The following is a 24,593-nucleotide window of genomic DNA, read 5'->3' on the forward strand; positions in this document are numbered from 1 at the left end:
AAGGATTTGTGCATCCATCTAGAAAAGCACGACAATGTTAGAGTGTCCCAAAGCATTGCTCCTGTGGGCTTAATGGATGAGTTTCCAAGGCAAGACCACCTCTGGCTCTTCATACTTGGCAGGCAGCTCAGTCACAAGCTACTTGATCCAGAAATGCTACCCAAAAATTATAATCAAGGATATCAAGATTTCCTAGATGGGTCTCTCCTACCGAGAGGCTGACCAAAGATTAAATACAAAGAGCCACAAGCTGGAAAGTAGCAGCACAGGATGATGAAGGTGTGGCTCTTACAGGCCCTGCACGGGGCCCTGTGATACCCTTTCTCTGCCTTCACTTCCTGCCCCAATACTCGTGGTTCATGGGTTGCACACTATGACTCATATCACACTCTACAGTGCGGGGGCTCAGAGAAGACACTCAACTACTCATTCCAAGGAGGGCACCACCCTTCTCCTCTTTCCTTCCTCTTTATTGTCACTAAAGGGTGGTGCTAGCCAGATCTGTTGTGCTCATGTTCCAGCATAGGCCCATCAGATTTCAGCTAAACCCTCAAATATGCCCCATGACATATACCAGTGAATTTTAAATAGAACTAGAAGGAAAAGAGAGTCAGAGGCTAGGTGAAAGCTGTCTCGCTCTGTGTCTCATGCATCCCATATACAAAACCAGAGGTGACCCTAGGAGTGTCCAATAACACAAGACCCAGGCCTCCCTCCCTCCTTCTCTTCCTGCAGCCATTACTATCTTCACTCCATCCTTGGGCCAGGACGCCTCATCTTGGCATTGCAGGCACTCAGGCACTGTGGACCAGAGATTGCATAGGGAAAGATACAAGCTTTGCCTTCCTTAGAGTCCATCTGGCCCTAGTATCTGGGTATTGAAGTCATGAGGCAGATACTGGCTAATGAGGAAATCCGGCCTCCTTAGGGAGGAGCCCACTAGCTCTGGAATTGGCGCTGGCCTTAACCTGGCATGTTATGTGCTTCAACTGTTCATTAGGACCCCCAGTTTCCTGTGGCTTGCTACCCACTCTTCATGGCAAATATTTCCATATTTTGACAGAGAGAAATTTGGGTCACACCTGGAAGTACTCTGAGTTACCCCTGACTTTGCACTCAGGGGTCAGTCCTGGTAGTACTCAGAGGATCATCTGCAGTGCTAGATTGAACTGGTATCAGCCATGTGCAAGGCAAGTGCCTTAATCTTTTGGGTTTTGTTTTTGTTTTTGTTTTTTTGGGGAGGGGGGTTGGGTCACACCCAGTGACTCTCTGGGGTTACTCCTGGATTTGCACTCAGAAATTACTTTTGGCTCTGGCAGGCTCGGGGGACCATATGGGATGCTGGGATTCGAACCCTCGCCTATCCTGGATCAGTTGCATGCAAGGCAGACACCCTACCACTGTGATATCTCTCCGGCCCCCCCTTAACCCTTGTATTATCTCTCCAGCTTCACATGAAAAGAAAATACTTTTGTTTGTATGTTTTGTTTGCTTTTAGGCCACACCTGGCAAGAATTACTCCCAGCTCTGCACTCAGGGTTTACTCCTGGCGGTGCTTAGAAAACTATATGCAATTCTGGGGAGTTAACCAAGGTCAGCCACATGCAAAGCAATTGCCTTAACTCTTACTATCTCACCAGGACCAGAAAATATCCATCTTTTACTTTCTTTTTTTTGTGCACCATTTCTGGAGGTACTGCTATACCAGGTCGATGCGTGGAATGGACAGAGCAAGCTCCTATTCCAGTTCCTAGTGCCAAAAATCCATTTAATATATTGTCGTCGGATAGATGACGTATCAGATATTAAACTGATAAGAACAGATACTGCACTTGATCTTAGCCAAAAGGCCGAGAAGCGATCAGAAAATGTCCATCTTTAACAAAACACTGGTCAGAGATAGGAGAATCATAGATTGGAAATGGACTTGCTAAGGTTTGGGGATAGGAAGAAAACCATGTCAGTTTTCTCGGCCAGACACAACAATGGTGCTTTTTGGTCAGGGTACAAGAACTGGCCAGGGTTTGCATGAGAGGATCTAGTGACTTGAAAAGAGCCAAGTGGGAAGATGGTGATCTGTTTTCCTCCAGCTGCTGCTCCTGTCTTTTAGGAAACCCAGATACCTTATTCTGTTTAAGTTGCAGCATAGTCCAAATAACCATTCTTCTAGCTTAAACTACTGCCTGGGCTAAATAAAGGAGATAAAAACAGATGAATCCAGTGATGAATGGCTGAAGGAAGTGATCAATGGCCAATAGTGACTATCTCAAATGTTCACATATGAATGATTGAACTTGGTGATAAAGAAAAGGCTTACTCAGTTGCCTCTGGGGGACCCTCTCACCCTTCTCAACACATGGGGTTGTCTTTGTTCTTCCAAGGACCATGGACAATTTCAGCTATGACAGGGGGTGGAAGTAAGGGAAGGAGAAAGACAGGGGTGATGGGCAAACTGAAACCTCTCTATATCCTTCTCTTCCCCTCCAAGCAGTCAGCTGCATGTTTCTTTCATAGCCCCAATTTTGACCTCCAGCTGTGGACTAACTTGTGAATCTCAAGAACCTTTCAATCTCAAAGAAGTTGTGCAGCCAATTAAGGCTGGGCCAACCTCCCAGGGAGGTTGCTTTGGTCTCTCTCTGTGGTACTCAGGAGCCGCCCAACTGGAGAAATAGTTCTAAGCTTCAGACAGCTCCATGAACTCCAGGAGAGAAGTCCAGGATCTATCATGGTCTACAGCCGAATTCTGAAGTTGAGAAATGAGAATTTGTTGGAAAGGGCATGAAATTTCTTGAGCCACGCCTGCCACCAGGCCTGGTGCTGCTTCCCAACTCATGTTCGAATCTCAACTCACAGAGTCCTGTAGCTGCCAAGTATAGCCCCCACTGTGCCTCTGCCTTCAGTCATAAGGATTTGTGCCACTGGCTATTAAAATGTTCCTTCTAACAGGTCACATAAACTCTGGAACTGGCCATATTATTGGGCACGCCTGAATGTAAACTCGAGACTCAAGCCCCCACAGTATCTGAGGGTGGCTTCCATCAGACCATCATTGTACCTCCAAATCCTCAAGGCTGGATGATGCCTAATGTGGCCAGTTTAGAGTACATATCTGGGGCTTAGAGGAACTGGAGCTCCAAGAGGAAATGTGATACCAGACAGAAAACTCATGTTGAGCTGTCAGTGCCCTGGGATCATCTGGGGGTTGCTCAGGCACAAGCTCCTGGCCCAACCTTCTTTGGGGGGGGGGTCCTAAACTTGGTCACATGGTCACCACCAAGTAATGCTTAGGAGGTTCATAAATCATATTCTCTCTGCCTGGACAGTTAGATCCACATTGATATGACCCAGACAGTTTCAGGTCTCAGCTTCTGCCCCCATCCCACCCTTGTGTGATCATGAAGAGGCCAGGACACTCCACATTGGAGTGGGGATATCTTTTTGCTCTGATCCCAGATGACCCCTTATTCCCACCAGCCAGATCTTGGTCTCTTCTGAAGGAAGATGTAGGTTATGTCAGAGGGATGGCATTGGGAGACTGTCTCAAAAAAAGCCCATAACTTCTTCCCAGTTGTCCTCCCATACTCCTGTTCCCTCATTGTGAGAAGATCAGCACCCAAAGGTACCCACAAGAGCTGTTAAAACCTTCTAAGCTTCATCACAGGGTTTTTACATTTCCCACAGGATGTATAAGGATGAAAGATGAGGCAGAGCCTGGTCCAGAAGTTATTTAGACCCCCAAAAAACCAAAGAGGGACAGTCCAAAGCTGCTGCCAGGACCCCCATGTTTCTGTACTACTTTTTTTTTTTAAAGATGTGTAAAGGGTGAGATCCAAGTGGCTGATCCACTCCAGCTATCTCATTTGCTTTCTTAGCCTTGAAACCAGAGGCAAGAGAGTTTCTTCTTCACTGCCCACCTCTTTTCTGGAAGAAACCCAGTCTACATTTCTCCTTGGCTCCACTGGGTCACAGGTTTGTGTCCTGAGTCATCAGGAGCTCAAGGCTTCCAGGGGTGTCCAAGACCAGCCTCTCCCAACTATTTGCTCCCAAGCTGGGCAGCTACATTCGCCAAAGATGGCAGACGATGGGTGCAGGAGGTTTTCATTTTTAAAAGCTCAAGATATGTAGTATGCCCTGAGTTTTTTCACCAGAACATGCAGATTTCACCAGCAAAGAGCAGCACAGTACGGTGGATTCCAAACCCAGGTTGAGACAGACAGAGGGCTGGGGACTGGGCATTGCTATAGGGGAGGAAGAATACAATGCCCAGAGCAATAGGAACTCAACTGGAGCGCTTGTCTTCATGGGTTTTGTTTACAAAGAAGCATCTGGAGGGGGGACAATGGGATGGGGGGTGTCTGTGAAGGGAGGCTAGACAGGTCAGGTAAGGGGGTCCAGGCAACAGCCTGATTCACAGCAGCCATAGACATTCTGCTCTAGCTGCATTCCTACTTAGAACCAATTAGGGTCCCAGCACAGAGTGTGACAAGCTCCTCTCTTCTGCGAGAATCCAGGCTGCTTTGGCCCCACTGCTTCGGCAGCTGCACCAGCCCTCAGTGATTTGTCATCCCATGAAGATGAAACCCAATGAACTCCAGGCTCGCTGACTGCACCTACCACACAAAGAGGAAAGCAGAAAAGGAGGACCTGTCTTTCTCTCCATGGAAATAACCTTTGCATGAACAGATTTTGACTTCCTGGGAGAGAGGAATGACATGGAGCCAGCTTGTGAGCAGGCGGGGACTCTGCTCCCAGCCGAAGCGCAGGACAGAAGTAGATGAGGCTTGACGCTCAGATATGTTCCCATCCAACCCAGCCACTGCCCTTTTCCTGAGAGATTTGTTGGTCACTACACTAAGAATCCTGGGTTGTGGGGTGCTTCCTCTGAGTTCATTGTGCAACTGTACCAGAGGCACCAGGGCAGACACTAACTCACTTCGCCACATCCTAAAAAGTCCTCAGGTGATGAGCTATGATCTTGTCCCTTCAGCTTGTGAAAAACTTGGGGGCCAGAACCCCACAAATCAAACCTAGAGCAGGGAAGGTGCTGGTAGTCTGTGCCCCACATCCTAATATCACCAATAACCTTCCAGGATCAGTTTGATTCTCTTCTTTTTTTTCTTTTTCTTTTTTCTTTTTTTGTTTTTTTTGTTTTTGGGCCACACCCGGCGGTGCTCAGGGGTTACTCCTGGCTGTCTGCTCAGAAATAGCTCCTGGCAGGCACAGGGGACCATATGGGACACCGGGATTCGAACCAACCCCCTTTGGTCCTGGATCGGCTGCTTGCAAGGCAAACACCGCTGTGCTATCTCTCCGGGCCCTTGATTCTCTTCTTGCCTGTCTTAGCTGGGGGCTTGTGGTCAGACCACCCAGCCTGATCCAGGGAGCTTTGATGTACCACGGGACCCCCTGGGTAGTTCTAAGGCTACTAGAAGTACTGATGGAGGTGGGGAAATCTTGGGGCTCTGCTGGCATCCATGGTGATCCTCCAGACTGGGGTAGAGGAAATGGTGTATGAGCTCTGAATCTAGGGCCCAGCAAAGCTGGTGAGAAATGCAGTCAGCATCCTGGACACTGTGTTCCTCATTAGCAGGGGCATCGCTGAAGGTGGCATTCACTTCCTGGTAGCCAAAGCATCCTCCTGTCTGGCCTGGCTGCAGTGGGGTCAAGTTCTGGCCCATATTTATTTCAATGTCAAGTGACTTTATCTGTGCAAGACTCAGTTTGTCCTTCCATCTGGTGCAAATACCTCAGGCTATCCTCTGGGGTCTTGACTCCTGGCTTCTCCAACAATGACAACAGTGAATCCATCAGCCCAGTTCCCTTGGCTGCAGCACCCGGGAAAGGCAGAGTCCTAGTGACCCAGCTGCAAAAAGCCAGCTGTGGGTCCTCTTGAGTTCTTGTCCCTAAAGATAGTATCTGATGTGATTCTATCTGTGCTCAGCTGAAGGTCTTGAAGGTCAATACTGATGCCCAATTTCGTGAACCTTTGGGCACCTTTTCTCCCAGGAGCAAGTTGTCTGGCTTTAGGCCCATGTCCAAGCCTGCTTTGAGGTCAGCAGTGGAACTGACCTCAGTCTCTTTCTGAGATGCATTGTATGATTGAGCCCTGGTCCACCTTCCCTCGCTGCACCCTGCCAGGCCACTCTAGCCTCCAACAATAATCCAGAATAACTTGACTTTATTATTAATATTTGTTGTTGTTTTGGGTAGTACTCAGTACTGAGTACTGGTAGTACTCAGGGGTTACTCCTGGCTCTGCGCTCAGACATGGCTCAGGGCAGGTTCTGGGGACAATATGAGATTCTGGGAATCAAACCCAGGTCCATCTGGGGTCAGTTGCATGCAAGGCAAACACCCTATCACTGTGCTATAGCTCTGGCCCACTATAATTTATTTATTTTATTTGGGGGAGGGGGTTTGGGCCACACCCGGTGATGCTCATTACTCCCGGCTATGCGCTCAGAAATTGCTCCTGGCTTGGGGGACCATATGGGACGCCGGCGGATCGAAACATGGTCCATCCTAGGCTAGCACTAGCAAGACAGACCCCTTACTGCTTCGTGCCACTGCTCTGGCCCCTACAATTTATTTTTTTTAAAGATCATTATATTAATAGCCATACTAGGTATGACATTTATGTTTTTAGGGTTTTTTGGGGGCAGTTTTGTTTGTTTTTGTTTTGGGACCACATCCAGTGGTGCTCAGGGGTTACTCCTGGCTCTTTGTTCAGAAATCGCTCCTGGCAGGCTCGGGAGACTATATGAGATGCCGGGAATTGAATCTGGGTTCATTCAGGTTCAGCCTTGTGAAAGGCAAATGCCTTACCACTGTACTATCTCTCCAGCCCCTGACACTATCAAGTTCAAAGTTGTTACCATGTGGACTTTCCAGAAAATTCCTGGCATCCATAGCATCATCCCAGCTTGATGGGTTTCAAGGAAACAGTGATGTGGTCAGGCGAGACACAGATTTCGTGTGACTTGGGATCCTCATCCTACCTAGAGAGGGGCTAGGCCTTTCAGTTAATTCTCTTGGTGAGAGTTTTGAGTTTCACAATGCCTGGGACTTGCTCATGACCACAGCCAAGGCCCTTAAACTGTGCTCGCCACACCAGGCATCCATGTATCCACATTTTCTGAGAGCCATCCCATGCAGACTCCATGCTTCTCACTCTCTGGGCCTCCTGATGCCAACAAGGTGTTTTAGCCTCTGAAGTTGCCAAACACACTAGGTGTGCAGAGCTGCCATCCAGAGCTGCTGTAAATTAGATATTCAAAGTGGAATCATCTTAGTTCTTCCGCCCTCCACCCCTAGCTGCTGGTAATGGTCTTCTATTTTCTTAGGAGGGACATCCCTTTACATTTCCCCCTCTGTGATTCAAGTGAGGCTGAACCCACTTTTTTCTCTCCAAATATGAGCACATGAGCTGGTGGAGTCCTGTATTCCTGAATTGTTATGGTGGGTCCAGGGATCATAGATGTAGGAGAGAGATGGAGACAGCTCAAATGACTAGAGGACATGTCTGATACAGGCCTCAAGTTCATCCCCAGCATCCCAATGTCCCCCTAAGTGTTGGTAGGGTGGCCCTGGTGGTCTTTAAGATGGCTGAACCCCAAACCCCTGAGCCTGACTTGGGGAAGACCAAAAGAGCAGATGGATAAATAAAATGAATTAGCTATAAAAGAATAGTAGAAGTATTAATTAAGGTCTGTTCTAATGGGTGAAAGGTTGGGTTAAATGGAGATGGCAGACAGAAAAATCACTAAGTAGAAATGGGTAAATCAATGGGAATGACTGATTATCTTTGACTGGTCACAGATTAATGGGTGATCAATAGGCAGTTGGAGTCCATGGACAGATGACTGGATCTGGGTGGATCAGTAAGAAGAGGAATGGAGAGGTAGGTGGGATGACTGAATGGACACAGGGACTATTCACTCCCACCCCAGGACTGCAAATCCTAATGGTTCTAGATCACTATGGAGCAAAAAAGGGGGAAAAAAAAGTCCCAAGAAAACTCAAACATATTTTGAATGAAAACAAAATCACAAATCTGTGAGGTGCAGATAAAGCCATGCTGAGGACAGGCAGCATTAAATGCTGAGATCAGGAGGAAGCCTGTATTCCTCCTTGACAAAGGATTTTATAAACTGAAAAAGTAGCCACAGTCTGCTGACCCCTGCAGAGCACACGGCTGCTTAAGCTCTTCCGGTTCACGACCCTTTTCATCCAAGAAATGCAATCTGGGCCAGCAATGCCAGAAACCATTGTGATTTTGTGACCCATCTGAGGATGAATACAATTTTGATTACAGCACCTAAAGAAATTTCATTGTTACAAAATTTCTGCAATGGCCAAACATCCAGCACTGGGGACACCCCAGAAGAAGTAAGACCCCAATGCTCCAGTAGAGAAAAATGCTCTTAGGCTTGAACTTGCAATTATGACAGAAGGGGCTAATTCTGTGACACTGGCTGTCCCAAGTCACCAAAGGTTTGCTGAGCCCTTAACAGTGTGAAGCTCCAGCCCACAAACCCCACAGAGCCCAGGGTAAAACTGACTCTACATTGTCCTAGAGAGTCCAGCCAGTGCAATAAAGCAATGGGAAAAGGGACCAGAGTGGTGGCACAAATGGTAGGGCATTTGCCTTGCGTGCCCTGACTTAGGATGAACAGTGGTTGAATCCCCCGGTGTCCCAAAGCCAGGAGCAATTTCTGAGCACATAGCCTGGAGTAACCACTGAGCATCACCGGGTGTGGCCCAAAACTAAAAAAAATCAAAATAAAGCAATGGAAAGAAACCATTGATAAAAGGAAGACTACATGGTTGGGGCATGTGGTCTGATACAGCAACCCTGAATTTGATCCCCAGCTCCACAGGGACAATCCCAAACATGGCCAAGAGTGACTTCTGAACACCAAGTTGAAAGGAATCCTGGTGTATGTCCAGGTATGGCCCCCGAACTCAAAATAAAAGATTCAATACGAAAGTTGAAGAGAGTTCTTTTGCATTGCACACAGCATGATTAATGGAAAAGTTCTGATCTCCCGCCTGGGGTGAGTGTGGTGTGATCCAGAGAACAAGGAACAAGAACAGAAAGGACAGTTCTCTATAGATCCATGATGGGCAATCACAAAAGGAGTTTCAAGGCAAGGCAGCATTCACACAAAAGCCAGTTTAGGAGCCCTGGGTTATGTGGGTGACTGACAGTTGGAGATCTGCACAGAGGTCAGGATAAGGCCAGGCGTAGTGTCCTAGCTTCTGAGGGCAAGGGGGTGGTGGAGGCTCTGGGTCAGTGACATAGAGACACAGACACAATCAAGAGGGAGTGAGAGAGCCCTGGGCTTGCTGGAGCCAGGCCACAGAGTTCAGGTGTTTGGACTGGGAGGTGGAGGGCCAAGAAAGGAACAGGAAAGGGCATCACTTTGGGGCTGTGAATTCTGACGCACATATTCTCAGACCCTGTTGCAGGCCCCTCACACCCCTGTCTTCGCTCTCAGCACACAGATTCCCCAGGACACAGTCATGCTAGTTCCCACCCAGTCCCCGGAAGTGGAAGTGTCATGGTCCATGTTTTACGGCTCAGGTCAAGGCCATATGTGTACATAAAAATATGTACATGCAAACACACATATGCCTTACACACATCCTTACAGTTAACACATCCTATACGACGCATTTCATCCAAGAAATGCAATCTGGGACAGCAATGCCAGAAACCATTGTGATTTCATGGTCCATCTGAGTACGAATAAAATTTTGATTACTGCATCTAAAGAAATCTTATTGTTGCAAAATTTCTGCAATGGCCAAACATCCAGCACTGGGCACCCCCCAGATTAAGAAGTAAGACTCCAATACTCCAGGAGGGAAAAATGCTCCTAGGCTCAAACTCTCCAAATATGAGTTTGATGAGTTTGACTCACAGTCGCACATACTTCAGCATACATATCCTCTCATACCTAATGTACAGACTCAAACTTGTAACACTCAATGACACACTCTGTACCTAACATACAAGTGCCACATGTGTCACATGTACATCCATGGATCTAATTCACAGACACTGCTTGTAACACACACATGCTCTATAATCCACATACCCTATATTTAACATACAGACACAATCTTGTCTGTAACACACACACACACACACACACACACAAACACGCATCCTTGTACCCAACTCTCTTACTCTTCTTGTAATCTTGTCCTTTTGGGCAGTGTGCCTTGAATCCTCCCTCGCTCCCTTACTGTTTGTGTGGGGTCTCATGTTGTGCCCAGAGGCAGATAATTTCATAGCACTTGGTTATGAATTAATGAGCAATAATGTCAATGACCGCAATCGCAGCTTGGTTACTTCTCCAAACAGGGAGATCATTACCCACAAAAGGTGACTCATTTCATGGATGGATTTATCCAAAGACAAGAGCCAGAATTTGCTCCAGCTAAGAGAATTCTTTTGCAAAGGTGGGGTGGGTGGGACCTGCCTCAAGCTGCACTGCCCCTAGAGATCAAAGTTCCTTGTACCCCATCCCCATGGTCTGCCAGTTCCACATGTACCCAGAGGGCCTCATCTGAGGAGTGGGCATCACTGGGCATCTAGTAGACCTGGGCCTTCATGCTGGCCATCTGGTCCACCATAGGGCCTATTTTTTGATGTTTTATTTCTGTTTTTTGTCCAAGACTGAATGGCTGCCACAGGGCACTGTCCCCACTAAGGTGCCCTTCAGAGGAAATGACAGGCGATGAACTTGGACGCCGTAATTCACTCTGGCCAGGAAACTTCTCAGCTTTGACTCGTTCAGCAAGATTTAAAAGAGGTGATCAGCAAGTCTTGTTAGCACTAATGGGAGAGCTTTATTGCTCTGTTCTCCTTTCTCCCCGAATGGCCCAGGCGGGAATAATCTCAGTGTCCCTGGTAAACTCTACCACTGTGTTAAGCAGAAGGACAACCTCAAGGGGCTGCAGGCAGCACAAAGGTCCCAAACCCAGGGAGAAAAGCTCAGACTGCAGGAGAACAGGCTGACCACAGGCCTGTTCTTCCACTGGAACAGAACATTTGTCTTGAACTGTGATGGGATAAAGTGGCTGCTGCTTACATGTGAACCAAGATGTCAAGTTCACACAGGCCTGTGTCTCTACCCTCCCTTCCTCCTTTCCACTCATCCAAGAGTCTTCTTGATGATTTTGCATGAGTCTGGCAGGGCTTACCCACTTGCCCCCTGGCCTGTTCTTGCCAGCTAGCTTACAGCTGGATCTGAGTCTAAATGTCATCCCCAGACCAGCACAGATGAGCTCAGCATGGCAGGCTCATATCATGGACCCACTGGGCGAGGGTCCTATTCCCACATTGTCACCTTCCAGAACCAAGCCCAGAGAAATGTGATAGTTGCTCAGAGGGACTGGGGTATCCATGGGGAAAGTCAGCATGGCAGCGGTGGATAGAGGGAGCTGGAGGAAGGGAGAAGCATGGGTATATATGAGGTGCCTGTTTCTGTATTTAGCTCCCCACAACCCCCAGAATCCCCTGCTCCCAGAACCGACACTGGATTGGTTCAAACTAACCTATGATAGCTCATGACAAATGTTCTGTGGCCACCAGGCCTGTCTGCTGTGTTCTGTTGGAGATGCATGTTCCTGCTAAGGGTGTCTTGTCTTTCTACCATTCTGTCCCCAATTCCTGCCCTGAGCCTAAATGCCATCCCCAGAATGCAATGCTGCCTGCAGTGGGCCCTTTCCTGAGCATGATGGGATCAGGGCCCAAGTGCATGGGCACAACCTTCAATAGCCCCTGTGGATTAGCTTCCAAGCTGGACTACACCTCCTCTTCGAGTGTCTGTTCTCCTGCCTCTTCCCCTCCATCCTAGAAGGCCTCGCAGCGCCCCTAACTCAAGCATCTCCCACTTGAAATCAAATCTATAGGCTACGAGTTGTGTGCCACCACCTCCAGGGAGGCAGAGCCGGATGGGGACACTGGGGGCCTGTCCTCACTGGGCCCCGGCACTGTGCCTGGCTCTGCAAGGGAGCCTATAAATATCTGGAAGCTGGCGATGAGGAGAGAGCTTTTCTTAGCCCAGGATTTGTGATCAGGAAGGCGCAGTGGCAAAATTTGTATAAATACGATCATTACCAGCAATGAAGAGATGGCAAAAAAGGGTGCTTAGAACTGCCTAAAATACCCCACACCTGGAAAGGAGTCGCTTGGGGGTGGAAAAAAACAGGGAAATTGGGCTCATTCACATGGTAAAAACTTGCCTGCGTGGCAGTTACTTTTATAAAAAGAACCACGAGTGTGGGCTGGAGGCTCCCGGCGCTCAAAAGCGTGGATTCACTTCCAGACCAGTGGAAATTCTCCAGCCCCACTGCATACGGACGCAGGGACTGGAGAAACAGCAGTTCCGGGAGCCCCACAGCTGTGGCATTGCTCATCTTAGAGCCCCCAGAGTAGGTCTCAGCAGAGAGGGGCCAGCCCATGGCTGGGGACATGGTTCAAGAGTCCATCCCGGGGCCGGAGAGATAGCATGGAGGTAAGGCGTTTGCCTTTCATGCAGGAGGTCATCGGTTCGAATCCCGGCGCCCCATATGGTCCCCTGTGCCTGCCAGGAGCAATTTCTGAGCCTGGAGCCAGGAATAACCCCTGAGCACTGCCAGGTGTGACCCAAAAACCAAAAAAAAAAAAAAAAAAAAAAAGAGTCCATCCCCCCTGGATACTCTGGCCATTAGGAAGGGGGCTCCCAGGAAGAACCTGAGCCCTTTGGGTTTTTTTTTATTTTTATAATAATAATTTTTTGACCAAAGTGGATTACATATCTTTCACAGTAATATTTTAGGTACATATTAACATTGAATCAGGGGAATTCCCATCACCAAAGTTGTCCTCCCTCCACCCCCGTTCCCAGCTTGCATCCCATTATTTTTTTCTTGTTTTTGTTTTTAAACTTTTCTTTATTGATTGGCTGGTTGTTGGGCCACACCCAGCGACGCTCAGGGGTTACTCCTGGCTCTGCACTCAGAAATGGCCCCTGAAAGACTGGGGGATGCTGGGCATCCAACCGGGTTCCTCCCAAGTCGACCACATGCGAGGCAAACGCCCTACCGCTGTGCTATCTCTCTGGCCCTGGACCTGAGCCCTTTAGTAGATCCAAACTCCTCATGTTTCAGCTGCATTCAAATCTGGGACGAGTCCAGGCATCCCAAAAGGAACCCAACAGTGGCAGGAATGGAAGCAATGTCTCCAGGAGGAGCAGATCTGGGTGAGCACAAGATATGTCTCACCCACTAAAAGTCCTTGCATTTGCCTTTAAGTCTAAGGACCTGATACTGGAGTGACAATCTAGCAGGCAAGTGTTTGCTTTGCATGTGCCCAATCTGAATTTGATCCCTAACATCACATATAACATCCCACCAGGAGTTATCCCTGAGCACAGAACTAAGAGTAAGATGTGGGCAACTTCAGGTATGACCCCCAAAGACTAAGTATGTAAATAGTTAGAACTTGGTTAGCAACTGAAATATCTGAAATGATTTCCTTGACCTATCAATCCATTCATCTACCTGTCATCTGTTCATTCATCTATCTCTCCTTGTCCATCAATCCATTCCTCCATCCATTAATACTTCTGTCTGTCATCCATTTGTTCTTCCATCCATTCATCTACCACAACTTTCCTCCTTCTACCTATCTATTTGCACACCCACCCCTCTACCTGATGTACCCAGACATTATCCATCACTCTCTGCCTCTATCCACTTTCCACACGGAGAATCACAGGTGATGCTTCTAGTGTGGGCAGGTGGACAGTGATCTGGGCAGAGAGGTTCAGGATGGGATAGTGTAGATGGGTCAGTGTAGACGGGGGTGGGGGAGAATAGAGGGGACAACATAGATGGGAAAGTGTAGATGGGGCAGTGTTGATAGGACAGTGTAGATAGAACAATGCAGATGGGACAGTATAAATAGGTCAGTATACACAGGTCAGTATAGATGGGACAACATAGATGGGCCAGTATAGTTGGGAGAGTGTAGAAGGCTCAGTGTAGATGGTTCGGTGTAGACAGGTCAGTGTTGATGGCTCGGTATAGATGGGACACTACAGATGATAGGTATAGATGAATCAATGATCTCACATCCCAGGGAACATTCTGAAAGGTTAAGCAGGGTCTCTGTCAGAGCCCATCACTGCTCAGAGCAATCAGCCCCTTCAGAGGCCCAGGGTGGGTTCCCGAGCATGAGGTTTGGGACAGGGCTGTTCCAGGGGCTGCGGGAAACAATGCGCTGCCCCCTCAGTCTGCATGAGACAGCAGCCTCTGCATTTTACTGCTTGTGTCTTCTCCTGGAAGGACACAAAGCCTTCTGGAAACCATAGCAGGAAGGACTAGAGGTCATTTGGGCCAATCTGTCCTGCTTCAATATCCCTTTGGATTCACCAACTACAAAATCAATATGCGTTTCAATAAGTGTTTCAAAATCAATAAGGGGAAATTAACTAGTAATGTGCCTTCAAGTAAGCTTTGGTCACCTTAATAATACCTCCATGGGGCTGGGGATCATCCTACCTATGGGGCCATCCACCCTGGAATTCAAGCTTTTGCCTATGCCCCCTATCAGCCCAGAGACCACTCCAGTCTGGGGACTCAAGGTGTGGGCCCTGTGCTTCAGTCCTCACCCTACAACTGGGCTATGAATCTTCCCATGGGCAGGGACTGTTCCCCCATGTTGACTTCCCCCACCTCCGTCCTGCAGACCCCCTGCAAAGGACAGGAGCTGAGGGATTTTTTCCATGCTGCTGCAGCCTGCCAGGAACCACTTTATTAGCCTCTTGCAAGAGCCTGGGTGCGGCTCATTATTTGTACTCTGTCAGAGATGTGCAAACACACACACACACACACACACAAACACACACACACATATCCACCTAGGCCACCATTGCAACTGTACATCTCTGCTTCCCTTTCACAACTGTACATGCAGGAAGAGGGGCAGGGCCTAGGAACAGGGTCTGCCAACAGTGCAAGGGAGCCCAAAAGGCACCAGACTTGATCACTGATTTAATCTTAGGATTAAAGCAAAACAAAGCGGAGCAGTGCTGACTGCAATAACCATCCATCGCTGACTGGCACGGAAGTGGTGCTCCAGGCAAAGGCAAGCCCTTGATGCCAACTCCCAGCCATCCCAAAGCCCAAGACCACAGTAATGATAATGACTATCGCTATTCTCATTAGAACGGCAACTTGTGTTTTAACTATATTCTATCCTATAAACAAATCACTGCAGGCACTGAGAGAAAGCTTTGCTCTGATCTGTCTGCTACCAAGATACAGGCCAACAGCCGCACTTCTTGGAGAAATGAGAGAACTAACCATTGGAGAGCCCTGCTTGGGAACAGAACTTAGACCTACATATGGGACAGAGATTAAAAGCCTAACTCGGCCTTGGTAGTCAGTGAGGACAGAATGGAGATGGCAGCATCTTGGAAGTGTTGAGTACAGGAAAAATAAATATTTTCTAGGTAGGGCAACAGGAAGGGTTCCCTGGGTGAAAGCAGTAATAACATATCACCTTGGGAGAGGCAAATACTCAGTGGCTGGAGCTTTGAGTCCTCGGGGCTCAGAAATGTTGGCTGGCAAGGTGGGCACAGGGCAGAAGCCAAAAATGTTTTGCATGCTGACCTATAGAAGCATCCAGATTGTTCTAGAAGGACATGAGACACTGAGGGGTTATTCACTATGCTCAGCACAGTGTGTGTGTGTGTGTGTGTGTGTGTGTGTGTGTGTGTGTGTGTGTGTGTGTGTGTTTCCTAGGGAATCTTTTTTTTTTTTGGTCTTTCGGGCCACACCCGTTTGATGCTCAGGGGTTACTCCTAGCTAAGCGCTTAGAAATTGTCTCTGGCTCTGGGGGACCATATGGGACTCCGGGGGATCGAACCTCGGTCCTTCCTTGGCTAGCGCTTGCAAGGCAGACATCTTACCTCTAGTGCCACCTCGCCGGCCCCTCCTAGGGAATCTTTTTTTTTTTCAATCTCAAAGATACTTTTAAAAGTCAAAGTATCTCTTCCATTGCTTCTCTTTCCACCCCTGTGCCAGCTTTCAGAATCTCTGTGTCAGAGCCCTTTGGGTTGGCACCCAGGTCCGCAATGTATTAAATCCTTTTATATCTTAGTTCTTAGGTAAAGAAGAAGACATTGCTGGTTATAAGGTCCCCAAGCTGGTCTGAGGCCCAGACCAGCTTCATTCTAGTTTCAGAGTTAATAGTTTCTCCTCCCTGTGATGAAGTGATGTGGCCCAGTTGATCATCTGTGTCTCTAGCCGGGCCTTCTCTCATTAGCTGTCATCATATCCATGCCCCATACTCAGCTCCAACTCTGACCTCAATCTCTGGAGACTAGTACTGTATCCTGAAAATTTGGGGGACATAGTTTACCTCCAAGACAGATGAGACACCAGCAGGAGAGGGCAAAGCACCTGAGGCCACCTGGTCTCAGTTGCAAGGGCCACTCGCCTTCATTCTCACTCTCAGTCTCAAGACCTTCTGAGCAGCTTCTGAGTGTTCCTGGAACAGGGGAGTCGCCTACCCACTTCCCACCATCCTACATACTTGAAATGCTGTGCTATCACTCTAGCCTCACCAATGGGGGAGGGGGCATTTGAGAAACTCTCTTGGCTGGCCAGTAACAAGAGACCAGCAGCCCGAGAGGTTTGCTTTACAAAAGGTGGCCTCCAGCCAGCTGCAGGGACTATATCTGCCCAACTGCACACCCTCTCTTCCCTGTCTGATCTCAGTCTTGAAGACAGGGGCACCCCAGAAACCTGGGTCCTGAGCCAGCAGGGCCACTCTGCCCCCTCACACAAGCTTCAGGCTGAATCTACAGGATGTATGAAGCGAATCCACGGCCACACCCCAGGGCACCTAGATTGGAACCCTAAAGTCTCCAGCACGTCATGATTGTAATGGCCACTAGGTGGCGCCCCACCTGACCAACCAGAAGACAGTGTGACACTGATCTGATTGATGGTTAGGGGCACACGGGATGGGGGCACAGAGAGCTGGGCAGAGAGGATAGGGTGCCACATCATGTGTTCCTTACACACAGAGCCATCTGTTGAGCCTGTTTGGTGACTTAATCCAGCACGGGAACTACTACTAAGCTCAGACAGTCCCTGGCTGACTGTCCCTGGAAAGCAGGACAGTCGACCACACCAGTGAACTACTTAACCTTTGACAAAGGTGGACCTCAGGTTTTGGGGAGCAGCAAGGGATCCCTGCCTCCCTTCCCCTAAACCCCTCAGGGTCTGAACCACAAAACTCAGCAGAAAAATGGACAGTCCTTGGTGGAGAATCCACAGACCAGAGCCTGCTCTGGCCAGGGCATGCCAGGTTAAGAGGCCCGGCTGTTTGCTCTAATCTCCACCCCTGCCTTCCCAGCCCCTGCCTCCTGCAGATCTCTGTAATTAAGTCCTGTGGTCAGCAAGCTTATCTGGACATTAAAAGCTAATCTAATCTCTGCTTCTCCTGCCTCTTATGGCCCATTTGTGGGCATTTTTGCCCCAAAAGCATACACTCCCTCTGTGTAAACAGTGAAGTTACAGGGAAATTCCACCACTCATAATGACTTCTCACAGTCATCCCGGAGCCCCATGCAGCCCCCCCTCCAGGCAACATGATAGGGCAGACCAGTATCCATCCACGCCAGCTCCAGTGCTCTCTTGACCTGTGACTCAACCTTACTTCCAGGCCTGGGAAAGCTCATGTTTTATCTATTTAAATTCATGGCAATAGAATTCTGAGAGCCCAAAAATGACCTCTGAGGTGTCACAGGACCTTCTACTTTTCTATGTGGTGAGTCCTCTGGCCTGAGAAACCCTACCCACGGTTGGTGACAGTTCAAGGATATATCTGGAGGTGAGCAAGGTCTGTGCCCTTTCTGCTGGAGGAAGGTCTGCGGGAACATTCCCCCCCATTGCCATGACACTCAGGCAGTGAAGAATGACACATGGACAGTCAGGGAGGTGTGGTAGCACTGATCATCAGGATCCTGACTCAGCCACCCAGCTCCATGCCAGGTGACCACATCTGCTGCACCATGGGCAAGTCACCTCTAGCAGCAGCAGAGCCCTTAAAAGAGGCTCTAGACTGGCTCCCCTCAGGTCTGGGGAGACAGAACAGGACTTAAGGTACTTCTCTAACATGTGACCAAGCCCATTTTCATCCCCAGGGCAGAATATAATCCCTGAGCACTGCCCAGAGGGATTCGGGGCACAAAATCAGGATAAGCCCTGAGCACCATTGCATGTGGCTCCAAAACAAAACTCACAAATATACACGCACACTCAAACACACATATATAAACACTTCACACACTCATACAACATATGCACCACACAAACACAACTCACAAATATACATACATGTACACAGCACTTATCCCCACTACACACACACACACACTTACACTAACAACACACACATGAATACTCACACAATAATCCACACAACTGCTCCGCTGAGTTGTTTAGCCTCTCACCTCACCCATATGACATTTAAGCAGGGAGTGTTTTCCTGCACCATGGGCCACTACTACCCCGGGGTGTGGGATCAGACCACAGCAAAGGATCTCATATTTCTATCAGCTGGAGTCATCACTGGAAACACCACTGGCCACACTGCATACAAGTGAACCTCTGGTAGGGCTGCACTGAATCTCCTCCTTCACACAATGTTTCTACAGACCAACAGATCAAACATACTTTCCTGCACCTTCCCTGCCACACAATTCACACATGCTCCCTAGGCACCCCATCCCTCTACCCAGCCAGATCCGTCTACACATATATTCAATCAACTATTGTTCCATCCATTCATCCTTCCCTCACTCCATCTATCCATCAATCCACCCATCTAATTCCTCCATTCATCAACCCATCTGTAAATGCATCTGTTTACCAATCAATCAGCCCACCCATCTACCTGTCCACCATCTGTCTGTCCATCTATCCATGCACCTAACTGTAACCCTACACCTCTTCTTTGTGTAACCTGACCTACAAGATAGACCCTCCCATTTCTGAGAGGGGTCTTGGAAATGTTAGATAAGGCCTTTGACCGGAAGGGTAAGGGAATTTGCCAGCATGGAGGTTGGAGGAGACATGGCTGAAAGAAGTTAAGACTCAGGGTAAGCTAAGAATGGCATGTGCTTAAATAGGTTTATGATATAGGCCACACATGTGATGGCCAGGGCAAATAAAGATGTTATCTCTCTGGAAGCCTGCCTGTGAGTGAGTTCTCTACCCACCGCTTTCCTGGATCCAGATACCCGCCGGCTGAAGGGGGTTGCAGGGCCACGTGGCCTGGGATGGCAGAGAAAGCTCCCTCCCTCCATCCACCACCATCCAAGCCCATCCTAAGGGCTGTAAGACAATACCTAACCACCCATCTATCCATCCATTTATTTGCCGATTTTTCCACCTGTCCATCTATCTTTACATCCACTCATTTATTCATCTACCCACCTATCTGCTCACTCATCTATCTGTCCATCCATCCATCCATTCATCCACCCACCCTCCTTTCTAATTTGTCCATCTATCTATCTGTCCATTTGTCCATCCATCTATCTGCCCATCGATCCATTCACTCACCCACCCATCCATCCATCATCCATCCATCCATCCATCCATCCATTCATCCATCCATCCATCCACACTTCTAATGTCCATTTCTTTACACACTTGTTCATCTATCCACTCATCTACATAGTCAGCAACCCCCATCAGTGAGTTCTTTCTGTGCCCAGCATGGTTCTTGGGCAGAGAAAGCCCTAGATAGAAAGAGATGAAATTGCTCACCTCGCTCTGTGCCTGGGAATGGAAAGGTGGTGAGGCTGTGAAGTGAGACAGAGCAGATAAAGTGGGCTCCTGCTCACATCTGTCCTGCTGCTTCCCACAACTCCTAAATGTATGAGAATACATCTGAGCCCCATCTCAGTAGAGCATCTCCTTTCCAGATCCTCTGTAGTCCCAATGCCACCTCTGCACACACATCACAGTGGGGGTACCATTCTGTGGGGACACTGCTGTTCCTCCTCCATTGTTCTCAGGCTCTGAGATGGTGTTTGGTGTTTGAGGTCCTGCCGGCCTTCAGCCTGGAAGCTTCCCTTTGTCTAACTTTTCTATGACTGGCCCTGACAGTCAGAACAAAACATTTCTAGAGAGCCAAGGGTGGTATCTGATGGCACAATATTTGCTTTGAATGTACAAAATCCTGGGGTTGTTCCCTAGTACCACAGTTACCTTCCCCTCAAAAAACAAAAAGCCTATAAGGGGCCAGAGGGAGAACACAGTAGGTTAAGATGCTTTCCTTGCACACAGCCAACCTGGGTTTGATATGCAACATCCCATATGACCCCTCTAAATCCAAACCCACCAGAAATGATTCCCGAGCAGAGCCAAAAGTACCCCCTGAGCATGGAAGGTGTGGCTCAAAACCAAAACAAAAGCCCCCAAACATTTCTAGAACAGAAGGCTTGTCTTTTTTCTGGGGGGTCAGTGGGCTTTCCTTCCTCCTATAGGAAGGACATCATTGAATCCCTGCTGGGGGGCACACATCACTCCGATTTCCCTGCCCCCTTCCCCTACCAGCTACATTTAAAACCTCCTTCGAACATTTTCTGCTTTTCAGCGGTACATCTTTTTTCCTTACTCTCGCTGGACCTGACTTATATATTCGTTCCTTCATAAGACTTCTTTGATCTTTCTCTTAAAAAATAAAAAAGACTTTCAATCTCCCTTTTCATCTTCTCCTGGTTTTTTTTTTTTTAAATCTCCTAATTTTTGCACCCTTCCCCTTGGAGTTCTTACGTTGCTGCAGAGCAAAAAGCAATTGTGAGAAAGTCTCAACTATAAAAACAAAAAACAAAAAAAACCTCTGTATTTTATTTTATTTTATTTTCTGAGATAGGATCCCCTCTGGCCCCCAACCCTGAACAGCCTTTCACAAAGACTTTCATAAAAAGACTGGAAAAGCAGCTTGAAGTGGAATCAGATGAAATTGGTGAAGTGTGATCATTTTTAACCTATAAAAACAGCCATTTCATGGCTCGATGGTGCACTGGACACCCAGTTAAATACTTATTTACTCTCCTGTTGTTGGTGCTCAGAGTAAGATAGCAGAATTGCGCTATGTACACCCAGATAATATGTGATGCTTGCTCTGCTCCTTATAAGATGGGGTCCTGAGTCTCCCTCCTCCCTTCCACCTTTCCTGCTGGTGCTCCCTCAGGCACCATATTTGTTGAACATCTTCAGCTCATGTAGGCTAGTAGCTTCTGTGAGCCAGGATGGCGTCCTGGTTCCTCTGTGGGGGCTACTATTGTCTCATTAGATATGGGGTGATAACTGGTACCTGGGGGTTCCTCCTTCCTTCATCAAGCCTGAAAGATGGGCAGCTGGAGGCACAGAGTTCAGAGAGGCCATCTAGGAAGTTCTCCCCAAACTGGGTTACCTTCAGCTTTTTGATCACCTACCTAGGGGTTTTCTGTATCACATGACATGACATCACATGACATGTTGTCATGCATCACATGACAACCATGCATGGGTGAATCCTGGTTGATCCTCACCTGTTAGACAACAGTTGTCAGAGGCCTCACCCACCCTGCAATCTTTTTTTTTTTTTTTTTTTTTTTGGGCCACACCCGGCGTTGCTCAGGGGTTACTCCTGGCTGTCTGCTCAGAAATAGCTCCTGGCAGGCACAGGGGACCATATGGGACACCGGGATTCGAACCAACTACCTTTGGTCCTGGATCAGCTGCTTGCAAGGCAAACGCCGCTGTGCTATCTCTCCGGGCCCCCACCCTGCAATCTTGGCTCTCATGGCAGAGCCTGATGGTTCAATGCCAGGGTCTGCCATGTGATCTTGTTTGGAGCTGACCAGGACTTGTCTGGGCTGGAACTCAGATCATGGCTTGTAGTATTCCTGTGTGATATGCTCTGGCCAAGTTTCCTACCCCTCAGATGGCCCTGCACGGTGCCTGGTGCACACCACCAAAGCTGAAAGCCCCAAAGAGCCCAGGTTCTGATCAAGGATACATAGAGTCCTGGATGCAGTATGAGCTGTAGGATATAAGATGTTGAGTCCTGGGATCAACCCCTGGCACCATGTACCCCCTCCCCCTAGCCCCAGAGCACTGCCTAGCACAAACACTGCTGGCTATGGCCCTTTCAACAACCACAACGAATTATACAACCTCCCACAGCTCAGTAATAAGACAAAAAATATTCTTTTGGGTCAGAAAGATAGCACGGCAGTAGGGCATTTGTCTTGCATGCGGCCAACCCAGGAAGGATCTGGGTTTAATTTTGGCATCCCATATAGTCCCCTGAGCCTGCCAGAAGCAATTTCTGAATGCTAAACCAGGAGTAATCCCTGAGTGCTACCGGGTGTGGCACAAAAACAAAACAAAACAAAACAAAGTTCTTTTGTTTTGGTTTTAAAGAGCAAATACTTATACGGACATTCTAACAGGGAGAATATTATAGTTGGAAAACCTAGACCATGCCCAACTAGGAAAATGGGTGAAGTTTGCAGGGCAGCACTATAACATACTGAAGCTGAGATAGGGGGGTGGGGTGGAGGTGCAGATACCTAGACAAAGCTGCCCCTGAGAGAGCAGCCCTGGCTGTCCCCCAGGGAACTGAGCACTTGCTCTCACCAAAGACTAGGGCAAGGGGCCAGAGAGATAGCACAGCTGTAGGGCGTTTGCCTTGCACACAGCCAATCCAGGATGGTTGATGGTTCAAATCCTAGCATCTCATATGATCCCCTGAACCTGCCTGGAGAGACTTCTGAGTCAGGAGTAACCCCTGAGCACTGCCAGGTGTGACCAAATTAAACAACACCACCACCAACAACAAAATAAAGACAAGGGCCAGGAGTGAGGGCCTCCTTGGCCATAGGTCCTCCAGATGCAGAAACTGAATCTACGAGTGGCTACTGGGTCAGGGAATGGGTCCTAGGAGGGGACCTGAGCAGAGTTCCAGGGTGCTAGAACCACTATCCCCACCACACACCCCTAGGAGAGCCTTCAGGTAAAAACTGATGTAAAGAAAACGCAAACGAGCGAGCAAAGGTAAGTCCAACTTTATGGGCCAAACACGCTTCCATGCTAAGAGACAACAGTCAGCACCTGAGAACATTCAGCAGGGTAAGAGTGGGGTCACTGGGGATGCTCCTTACACTATGTCAGCGTTCTCCTGGAGGGGCCCCCCTCTGCTCCCTGCATAGAGCCACCCACTGCCACCCCCATAAGAGCTCCAGCAGGAACTCTTGTGCACTCTACAGTTCACTCCACACTTCTGCTTACGAACTGGCTGTTGCTTCCATCTGTCTCCCCACCAACATCTGCTCCGAAAGAACAGAGCTTTCTTGACTGCCAGGACACACACACACACACACACACACACACACACACACACACACACACACACACACACACGACCAACACACATTATCTTGAACAAATGCATAAACCACTCTACAGATCAACACAGGATCAATATAGAAATCTTGAATAAATGAATATACTAAGGACATCTCTTTCACCCACGTAACGCAGCTCTGAAATTCTGGTTTTTCTAAGTCGTCAGCATTTGGCGAGTTGGCAAAGTCGGGGTGGGTGAGAGGATAGTTAGGTGGGTGGCCTGACAAACCAGCAGGGGTGGGCTCTGAGACTGACAGACAGCAGGGCGGAGCTTTGAGACTGACAGATAGTAGGGGTGGGACTCTCGTATTCACAGTGGAAGCAAACTGGTAGGCTGAACAGGACAGACAGTTGATGGGAGAGACACAAACACAATTCCCAGAATTTCAAGATGAAGCAGCATAAGGCACAGGACTGGCTTCCAGAACCTTCCCAGAGATTCCTCCCCTCGCCCCTTCCTGTCATTCCCTCTATCCATGCCTAGCCAGCCTAGTGAACTTCTATCCACCCAAAACACCCTAGTTCAGGAGTCCATACCTAGTGTCTCCCCCACCAGAATTCATCCACTCTTCTTTTATCTCAGGCTCTGCCAGATCTTGCTGTTTAGCAGTTTGCATGAGGAAACTGTCTCAGGTAAATTTCACCTTGAGGGAGAGGATCTGGCAGGATTTCCTTGGGGTCCCTCAGTCCTTGATGTTGTACCCAGGGCCTGCCAGGAACTTTTTCATCAGGTGGCACAGCTGTATCCATCCCACATCTGGGTCATACCTGATCTGAAGGCACTGAAGTGGGCAAATTTGCAGTAGACTCCACTCTTGTGGAAAAGCATAGTCGTCCACAAAAAGCAGCCTCCCAAGAGGGGGTGCAGCTCTGGGCAGCAAAGGGGTCCCCAGGGCACAGAAATCACAAAGGAAGCACAGCCAGGTGTTCTGGGTCATAAGACATGACTCCCCCCACTCAGCAGATAAGGAGGTTGGGAGAGTAAGATCCCTGCTCTGTGACCAGGTGCCCCCAGAACCCTCAAAGGATTGAATTAGCAGAGATTAAAGGCTTCTGTGCCGCAATTTCCAGTACAGGATTTCTTTTCTCCTGGGCACAGTCTTGAAGACTTTGGA

At 48.5% G+C, this 24,593-nt stretch overlaps 1 protein-coding gene and 1 non-coding gene across 3 annotated transcripts in view; both read right to left on the minus strand.

Moving 5' to 3' along the window:
- IQSEC1 (IQ motif and Sec7 domain ArfGEF 1) overlaps nt 1–24,593 on the minus strand; it is a 274,955-nt gene that overhangs the window by 208,960 nt on the left and 41,402 nt on the right. The gene's annotated exons all lie outside the window — the stretch shown is intronic.
- Nucleotides 1,672–1,862, minus strand: LOC125998520 (U2 spliceosomal RNA). Its single transcript, XR_007492069.1, has one exon. It is a non-coding gene; the product is annotated as a U2 spliceosomal RNA (small nuclear RNA).

This window comes from Suncus etruscus, chromosome 20 (assembly GCF_024139225.1).
Source record: "Suncus etruscus isolate mSunEtr1 chromosome 20, mSunEtr1.pri.cur, whole genome shotgun sequence".
Taxonomy (NCBI): domain Eukaryota; kingdom Metazoa; phylum Chordata; class Mammalia; order Eulipotyphla; family Soricidae; genus Suncus; species Suncus etruscus.